The 9,395-nt window shown below is 42.1% G+C and overlaps 1 pseudogene across 1 annotated transcript; it reads left to right on the top strand.

Moving 5' to 3' along the window:
• Positions 1 to 5,635: 5,635 nt before the first annotated feature.
• On the top strand, positions 5,636 to 8,862 carry LOC134485045 (sperm motility kinase Y-like; annotated as a pseudogene). Its single transcript, XR_015646187.1, has 2 exons — positions 5,636 to 6,198; positions 7,270 to 8,862. The product of XR_015646187.1 is annotated as a sperm motility kinase Y-like (transcript).
• Positions 8,863 to 9,395: the final 533 nt, after the last annotated feature.

Genomic DNA, 9,395 nt, shown 5'->3' with positions numbered 1-9,395 from the left:
TGGAAACAGAAATTAAACAGTGATGTCGACAGACTAAGAGAAGTCATGAGCCAAATGGACTTAACGGATATTTATAGAACATTCTATCCTAAAGCAAAAGGATATACCTTCTTCTCAGCTCCTCATGGTACTTTCTCCAAAATTGACCATATAATTGGTCAAAAAACGGGCCTCAACAGGTACAGAAAGATAGAAATAATCCCATGCGTGCTATCGGACCACCACGGCCTAAAACTGGTCTTCAATAACAGTAAGGGAAGAATGCCCACATATACGTGGAAATTGAACAATGCTCTACTCAATGATAACCTGGTCAAAGAAGAAATAAAGAAAGAAATTAAAAACTTTTTAGAATTTAATGAAAATGAAGATACAACATACCCAAACTTATGGGACACAATGAAAGCTGTGCTATAGAGGAAAACTCAGAGCGCTGAGTGCCTGAAGAAAGAAACAGGAAAGAGCATATGTCAGCAGCTTGACAGCACACCTAAAAGCTCTAGAACAAAAGGAAGCAAATACACCCAGGAGGAGTAGAAGGCAGGAAATAATCAAACTCAGAGCTGAAATCAACCAAGTAAAAACAAAAAGGACTATAGAAAGAATCAACAGAACCAAAAGTTGGTTCTTTGAGAAAATCAACAAGATAGATAAACCCTTAGCCAGACTAACGAGAGGACACAGAGAGTGCGTCCAAATTAACAAAATCAGAAATGAAAAGGGAGACATAACTACAGATTCAGAGGAAATTCAAAAAATCATCAGATCTTACTATAAAAACCTATATTCAACAAAATTTGAAAATCTTCAAGAAATGGACAATTTCCTAGACAGATACCAGGTATCGAAGTTAAATCAGGAACAGATAAACCAGTTAAACAACCCCATAACTCCTAAGGAAATAGAAGCAGTCATTAAAGGTCTCCCAACAAAAAAGAGCCCAGGTCCAGACGGGTTTAGTGCAGAATTCTATCAAACCTTCATAGAAGACCTCATACCAATATTATCCAAACTATTCCACAAAATTGAAACAGATGGAGCCCTACCGAATTCCTTCTACGAAGCCACAATTACTCTTATACCTAAACCACACAAAGACACAACATAGAAAGAGAACTTCAGACCAATTTCCCTTATGAATATTGACGCAAAAATACTCAATAAAATTCTGGAAAACCGAATTCAAGTGCACATCAAAACAATCATCCACCATGATCAAGTAGGCTTCATCCCAGGCATGCAGGGATGGTTTAATATACGGAAAACCATCAACGTGATCCATTATATAAACAAACTGAAAGAACAGAACCACATGATCATTTCATTAGATGCTGAGAAAGCATTTGACAAAATTCAACACCCCTTCATGATAAAAGTCCTGGAAAGAATAGGAATTCAAGGCCCATACCTAAAAATAGTAAAAGCCATATACAGCAAACCAGTTGCTAACATTAAACTAAATGGAGAGAAACTTGAAGCAATCCCACTAAAATCAGGGACTAGACAAGGCTGCCCACTCTCTCCCTACTTATTCAATATAGTTCTTGAAGTTCTAGCCAGAGCAATCAGACAACAAAAGGAGATCAAGGGGATACAGATCGGAAAAGAAGAGGTCAAAGTATCACTATTTGCAGATGACATGATAGTATATTTAAGTGATCCCAAAAGTTCCACCAGAGAACTACTAAAGCTGATAAACAACTTCAGGAAAGTGGCTGGGTATAAAATTAACTCAAATAAATCAGTTGCCTTCCTCTATACAAAAGAGAAACAAGCCGAGAAAGAAATTAGGGAAACGACACCCTTCATAATAGACCCAAATAATATAAAGTACCTCGGTGTGACTTTAACCAAGCAAGTAAAAGATCTGTACAATAAGAACTTCAAGACACTGAGGAAAGAAATTCAAGAAGACCTCAGAAGATGGAAAGATCTCCCATGCTCATGGATTGGCAGGATTAATATAGTAAAAATGGCCATTTTACCAAAAGCAATCTACAGATACAATTCAATCCCATCAAAATACCAATCCAATTCTTCAAAGAGTTAGACAGAACAATTTGCAAATTTATCTGGAATAACAAAAAACCCAGGATAGCTAAAGCTATCCTCAACAATAAAAGGACTTCAGGGGGAATCACTATCTCTGAACTCAAGCAGTATTACAGAGCAATAGTGATAAAACTGCATGGTATTGGTACAGAGACAGACAGATAGACCAATGGAAGAGAAATGAAGACCCAGAAATGAACCCACACACCTATGGTCACTTGATTTTTGACAAAGGAGCCAAAACCATCCAATGGAAAAAAGATAGCATTTTCAGCAAATGGTGCTGGTTCAACTGGAGCGCAACATGTAGAAGAATGCAGATCGATCCATCCTTATCACCCTGTACAAAGCTTAAGTCCAAGTGGATCAAGAAACTCCACATCAAACCAGACACACTCAAACTAATAGAAGAAAAACTAGGGAAGCATCTGGAACACATGGGCACTGGAAAAAATTTCCTGAACAAAACACCAATGGCTTATGCTCTAAGATCAAGAATCGACAAATGGGATCTCATAAAACTGCAAAGCTTCTGTAAGGCAAAGGACACTGTGGTTAGGACAAAACGGCAACCAACAGATTGGGAAAAGATCTTTACCAATCCTACAACAGATAGAGGCCTTATATCCAAAATATACAAAGAACTCAAGAAGTTAGACCGCAGGGAAACAAATAACCCTATTAAAAATGGGGTTCAGAGCTAAACAAAGAATTCACAGCTGAGGAATGCCGAATGGCTGAGAAACACGTAAAGAAATGTTCAACATATTTAGTCGTAAGGGAAATGCAAATCAAAACAATCCTGAGATTTCACCTCACACCAGTGAGAATGGCTAAGATCAAAAACTCAGGTGACAGCAGTTGCTGGCGAGGATGTGGAGAAAGAGGAACACTCCTCCATTGTTGGTGGGATTGCAGACTGGTAAAACCATTCTGGAAATCAGTCTGGAGGTTCCTCAGAAAATTGGACATTGAACTGCCTGAGGATCCAGCTATACCTCTCTTGGGCATATACCCAAAAGATGCCTCAACATATAAAAGAGACACGTGCTCCACTATGTTCATCGCAGCCTTATTTATAATAGCCAGAAGCTGGAAAGAACCCAGATGCCCTTCAACAGAGGAATGGATACAGAAAATGTGGTACATCTACACAATGGAATATTATCCAGCTATCAAAAACAACGAGTTTATGAAATTCGTAGGCAAATGGTTGGAACTGGAAAATATCATCCTGAGTGAGCTAACCCAATCACAGAAAGACATACATGGTATGCACTCATTGATAAGTGGCTATTAGCCCAAATGCTTGAATTACCCTAGATCCCTAGAACAAACGAAACTCAAGACGGATGATCAAAATGTGAATGCTTCACTACTTCTTTAAATGAGGAAAAAGAATACCCTTGGCAGGGAAGGGAGAGGCAAAGATTAAAACAGAGACTGAAGGAACACCCATTCAGAGCCTGCCCCACATGTGGTCCATACATATACAGCCACCCAATTAGACAAGATGGATGAAGCAAAGAAGTGCAGACTGACAGGAGCCGGATGTAGATCGCTCCTGAGAGACACAGCCAGAATACAGCAAATACAGAGGCGATTGCCAGCAGCAAACCACTGAACTGAGAATAGGTCCCCTATTGAAGGAATCAGAGAAAGAACTGGAAGAGCTTGAAGGGGCTCGAGTCCCCATATGTACAACAATGCCAAGCAACCAGAGCTTCCAGGGACTAAGCCACTACCTAAAGACTATACATGGACTGACCCTGGACTCTGACCCCATAGGTAGCAATGAATATCCTAGTAAGAGCACCAGTGGAAGGGGAAGCCCTGGGTCCTGCTAAGACTGAACCCCCAGTGAACTATACTATGGGGGGAGGGCGGCAATGGGGGGAGGGTTGGGAGGGGAACACCCATAAGAAAGGGGAGGGGGGAGGGGGATGTTTGCCCGGAAACCGGGAAAGGGAATAACACTCGAAATGTATATAAGAAATACTCAAGTTAATAAAAAAATATATATATAAAAATACTCAAGTTAATATATATATATATATATATATATATATATATATATATATATATATACACACACACACACACACTGAGGTCAACCCTAGATAGGGCATAGAGTAATCCACACATCATGGGATTCAACGGGGCGTTTTATGAAAGAGCTATTTCCCAGGAGCACACCTGTGTGTCAAGGCCTCCCTTCCAGCTAGGCCTTTGGAATCTCCAGTGCTAAACACTGTCTCTTCCTTTGCAGAAGTGAAACATAATAAAAATTCACACTTCACAGTACAGTGAATAGCAGTAATCGCGAAACGTGTAAATAGAACCGATGTGTACCAGAGTATGTGGATTGATGTTATATGAAATGTGTTTGGGTGCCGTGCAGTATCCTCTTCCATGTTCCTACATACTGAGCAACGACCCTGTACAATTTCTCTCTAGACAGAACCATCTGGAATTCACTCACTGAGGGACTTATGCCCTGGAGTGGCAGCTACAGGTAGGACTTGTGCAACCATGTCACGAAGCGAAGAGACAGAGATGCATGGATTAAATGGAGAGAAGCAGATTGGAATGGTGGAGAGGCTAACCTGCCAACAATTCCAAACCCCCAGCAGGATTACACTGGAGAACAGCGAGCAGTTTCCCAGCCAGCCTCACTCTCCATAGACAGACTTCTTCCAGTCCTTCCATTTTCCCAAGGAAAGAAAAGTTCAAAAAGCAGGGACAGGGAAAGAAAAACTGCTCTACTCCCAGGAGCCAAGGGCAAATCCCCTGGCACCTCCCTGTCTGAGCCCATAAGCAGAGACAGCCCAGTCCTGGGATCATCTCTAGAGGCTCAGGGACCCAGGCAGATGAGCCCTTGAATCACAAAGGGTTCCTCTACAGCATTCTATGTGTGTCAGTCCTGAGTCCCTGAGCCTGAGGTGCTCTGCACAGCTATTCAGAGAAGCCATCTCCTGTTCTCTGTACAAAGATCTCTGTGTTGGATGTCAAAGGAGAGTGTCCACCCAGCATGGGTTGGGGCTCTGGCCCTCTAATCTGTTGGTCCATGTTAACTTCTCCACAGAGAAAGCTTATGAGCTTTGCTGATGCATCCATTAGGCGTTTGGGGGATTCAAACTCAAGTCTCTGCCTAGTCCTGCAGCTTTGTCTCAGGTGTTTGATGATAACCTAGAGCCTTTCTGAGGACTTATGAGAACAGTGTCCTCTTGATGGGTCAGTTTAGAAACAGCTTTGTCTTTAAAAAAAGAAAACTATACCATCAGTTTGAGGCTAATCCTTCAGAATTCAAAGATAATGTGACACCCTGAGTGTAGACATGAGGACTTTAAAGCAGGATGCAGAGTAAACATTCAAAACAGAGAACTATGGACAGCTAAACATCTTACAGGGTTTTATTTCTAACAGCCTAAAGTCTTTCCATAGCCCATAGAAGCCACGGTCTCAGAGTCCTTCCCAACCATGTTGACAGGTCCTATTGTGACCTCATGAGGAGCGATTGTGAGGCGGCCCAGCAAACACATATTAAGCTGTTGCCAGGCCTGGAATTCTTTGAGTGCTTTGAGAGGAGGTGTGGAGTGGAGCCCTCTGCGACTTGGTTGTATCTAGTGAGCTGTGTGTGGTTGTATCGAATTTTACTGTACTGTGTATATGTGTATGTATCAGTGTGTGTAAGAGAGTGTGTGTTGACAGATTGGCCTGTGTGTGAGTGCGTGTACGCTTTTGCCTGTGTGTTTGTCAGTATATGTAGGAGTGTGTGAGTTTACAGGTTTGTATGTGTGTATGTGTTTGTATGTGTGTATGTCTTCTTGTGCGTATGTGTATCCCTGTGTGTATGTGTGTATGTGTCTGACGTGTGTTTTTCCACGTTTGCTTGTGTGTAAGTATGCGTGTTTTGTGTGAATCTGGGTGTTTGTAAGAGTTTGTGTGAGTATAAGTTCACTTCTGTGTAGTTCTGTGTGTGTGCCTGTGTGTGTGCCTGTGCCTGTGTGAGTGCCTGTGTGTGTGTGTGTGTGTGTGTCTGTGTGTGCACGTGCCCATCCCCTTTTGCCCCTTGTATCTATATTACCTGCACCTCAGTGCAAGAGAGTGTAGAGGCCAGAAGTCACCCCGGCTGCTGTTCCTGAGGTAGGTTCTCAACCTTATTTTCAAGACAGGCTCTCTCACTGGCCTGCAGCTGCCCAAGTATCTGGGCTGGCTGACCAGTCGCTCCCAGGCATTTGGTATGCCAACCCCATAATATCAGTTTAAGGCCTATGTAGATAGCTGGCTACCTATTTCTTGATTGATTGATTTTTGGATGACTTCAAGAGAAAGAATTAGGTCACATATTGCCACGCCACTGGCTATTTCCTTATTGGGGTTTTGTTTTTTGTTTTATTTATTTATTTATTTATTTATTTATTTATTTATTATGAATTGCTGGTTTCATTTTTTAGTGGTTTTTATGTTCTCACATGCTATATTACTGCTTTGATTATTTACGGTTCTGCAGTCGGATGATTCACTCTATCTCCATTTTCAATGTCCTGCGGTTTCATCCTTTTACATTATTCCTGTTTCTCTATTTATTGAGTACAAGCAATCATTTGCTTAGACTTGATACAAATTTTCCCTTTGTGACACTTTGACTCTTCGGCCTTTGTTTAAGGTTTACTATTCACTGATATTTAACTGCCTTATTCCTTGTGGTTGGTTAATTTTAATTTTCAGTATTTTGCTCTGGAGAGTTGTGGATTTTTGTGGATCACTAGGTCCTGAAATTCAATGGAATTTTCCCTTAAGTGTTGGCTTTTTATATTTGTTTGTTTTGTCTTATACTAATTCTTTCTCCTCTCGTTTCTTTCAACTTTTTTTTTTTCTTCAGTGAACATCTATTCATAGTATTGACCATCTTTGGCCGCCCAATCCTATTGTAGTATGACGATTTTTATTTTCATCATTGCATTTAGTATGTGTGTGCTCTTGGCTTTCTCTTTTGGGGTTGGTTATTTGGGTGGCTTTTACTTATGACTCTTCATATTTTCCCCTTAACTTTTTCATAATTTTGCTCTATTTTTCTAGTCTAGTTTTTACTTTGTCTTTGTTTGTTTTTTTTCTTTCTCTTTTGTTTGTTTCTTTTAGGTACCACTAGTGTAATTTTAGCTCCTATATTGCTCCATCTTTTTCATTATTTGATTCCATTTTTGTTATTTTTAGGTAGCATTAGTACTGATAAAATGCCTACAGAGACTGAGGAGGAGTTACCAACCCCTACACCCGAGCCCAGTATCTCTGAGGAGGGCAACTTCCATTCCCAATACCAAGTATTGGGGACAATTGGGCAAGGGGGCAACGCCAAAGTCCTCCTGGCCCACCACCGGCTCACAGGAACCCCGGTGGCTGTCAAAGTTCTACGAAAGGACAAGCAGTGGTTCCAGCCAGCCATGATGGAAGCAAACATAATGAGAAAGATCAACCACCCCAACATAGTGTCTCTCATACAAGTTATTGAAAAGGAAACGAGAATATACCTCATAATGGAGCTGGTGGAAGGCCAAGAACTCTACCAGTACATCAGAGAGTCAGGGCACATAGAGGAGGATGAGGCCCGGCAAATATTTGAACAGATATTGTCAGCAGTGAGCTACTGCCATGGAAAGGGGATTGTTCACCGAGACCTCAAACTGGACAATATAATGATTGATAAAAACAAAAAGGTCAAAGTCATCGACTTTGGGCTTAGCACCCAATTTCAACCTGGAAAAATGCTAAACTACCACTGCGGCACGTACTCTTTTGGTTCCCCTGAACTCCTCCTTGGCCATCGGTATGACGGGCCGAAGAATGATATGTGGATTATAGGAGTGGTCTTGTACTGTATGGTAGTGGGAAAGCTCCCATTTGATTCAGTGATCATCCAAGAACTGCAAAGACAAGTAGTGGCAGGGGTATATCCTGCTCCCTGTGGGGTTTCAAAAGAACTGGAGGACCTCCTTAGTAAATTACTGAGGGTAAATCCCAACTTTAGACCAACAGCAAGAAAGGCGATGAAACACCCTTGGTTCAAAGAACACTGGAACAGATTGATAGGTCCCTATGAAGAAATGCTTCCCCTCACACCAGACCCGGCCATTTTGGATGCCATGAAAAGCATTGGATTCCAAGCCTCTGTAGTAAAACACTCTTTAAAACAAAGAAAATATAATGAGGAAATGGCAACTTATTTCTTTCTACAAAAGCAAGCTCTCCAGGGGGATGGCTGCACAGCCCAGGCACAGCAAGTGAGTCACGTTGTAGCCCCATTTCCTAGCCTTGATCCTGCTGCTGCTTTTAGATTAGAACCAAAGAGGAGTGGAAGCCTGCCAGTCCTTGGCACCTTGCGGGTGTCATCCTCCCATGGTCACGTATCTCACTATGGCCAGAATGCTCATCCAAAAGGAGGCAAAAGATCCAATGTGGCTGGTCGTCTCAGGCCTCTACCGATGACACCTACACAGGACCACTATCACAAATGTGCCGTGAGTGTCCCATGCATTCAAACAACAAGCATCTTCACTGAGAAGAGTAGCAATAAGGAAATCAAAGAAGACAACCCACTCTCCCACAGAGCCCCATTAGAGGATAAGCCCATCCCCAGCAGGGTCCGGCACAGAGGTTTTAAGGGGTGGACCAGGAATATAGCAAATGCCCTGATAAAGCTGTGTTGCTGCATGCCAAGGAGAAAGAAACCTCGCCTGAGGCAGAACAGAATCTCCCCCCAGAAATGAGCCACAGGGAGAGTCCAGAGAACAAGCAGCAGGCATAGCCCAGGTACCTTTGTGCTTTGTCCTTTTCAGTTTGCTCTATGCTGGTCCTTCCTCTGTCTCTGGTTTCCATTTTCCCCACAATTCTTACCTTGTATCTGCTCTAAGTTCTTTATGAGGTTTCCCCAACACCAAGCCTTCTCCCTCTTCTTGATTTCTCCTCTTCCCAGCAGGGACCCAATAGGATTGATGAGTTCCACACTCTACAGAGTTTTCTAGTTGGCCCATCCCTTCAGATGGACTCCAGCTCCCCCTTAGGCCAATAGCTCCCACAGGGTGAGGACAAGAGGTTCATGGGCTCATGGCCTCCTCCAGGGGCTACTGATCTTTTCACATGTGGTCATCAATCACAAGTGCTGCAGAACAGAGTCTTATGTTTTCAAATGTAACATCCCATTCCATTAAGCCTCAAAACTAATTAACAAGGTTTGTCATTGAATAAGTATCAACAACCTAGTTTGTGGGTTATAGTTGATGGTCAGAATCCTGCATGCATGCATATTGTTTTGCATACTGGTTTTTTTTTTGTTCCTAAGACCT

Source organism: Rattus norvegicus, chromosome 1 (genome assembly GCF_021556685.1).
Source record: "Rattus norvegicus strain SHRSP/BbbUtx chromosome 1, alternate assembly SHRSP_T2T, whole genome shotgun sequence".
Classification (NCBI taxonomy): Eukaryota; Metazoa; Chordata; class Mammalia; order Rodentia; family Muridae; genus Rattus; species Rattus norvegicus.
Note: the sequence above shows the minus strand (reverse complement) of the source record. Positions and strands in the feature narration are given on the sequence as shown.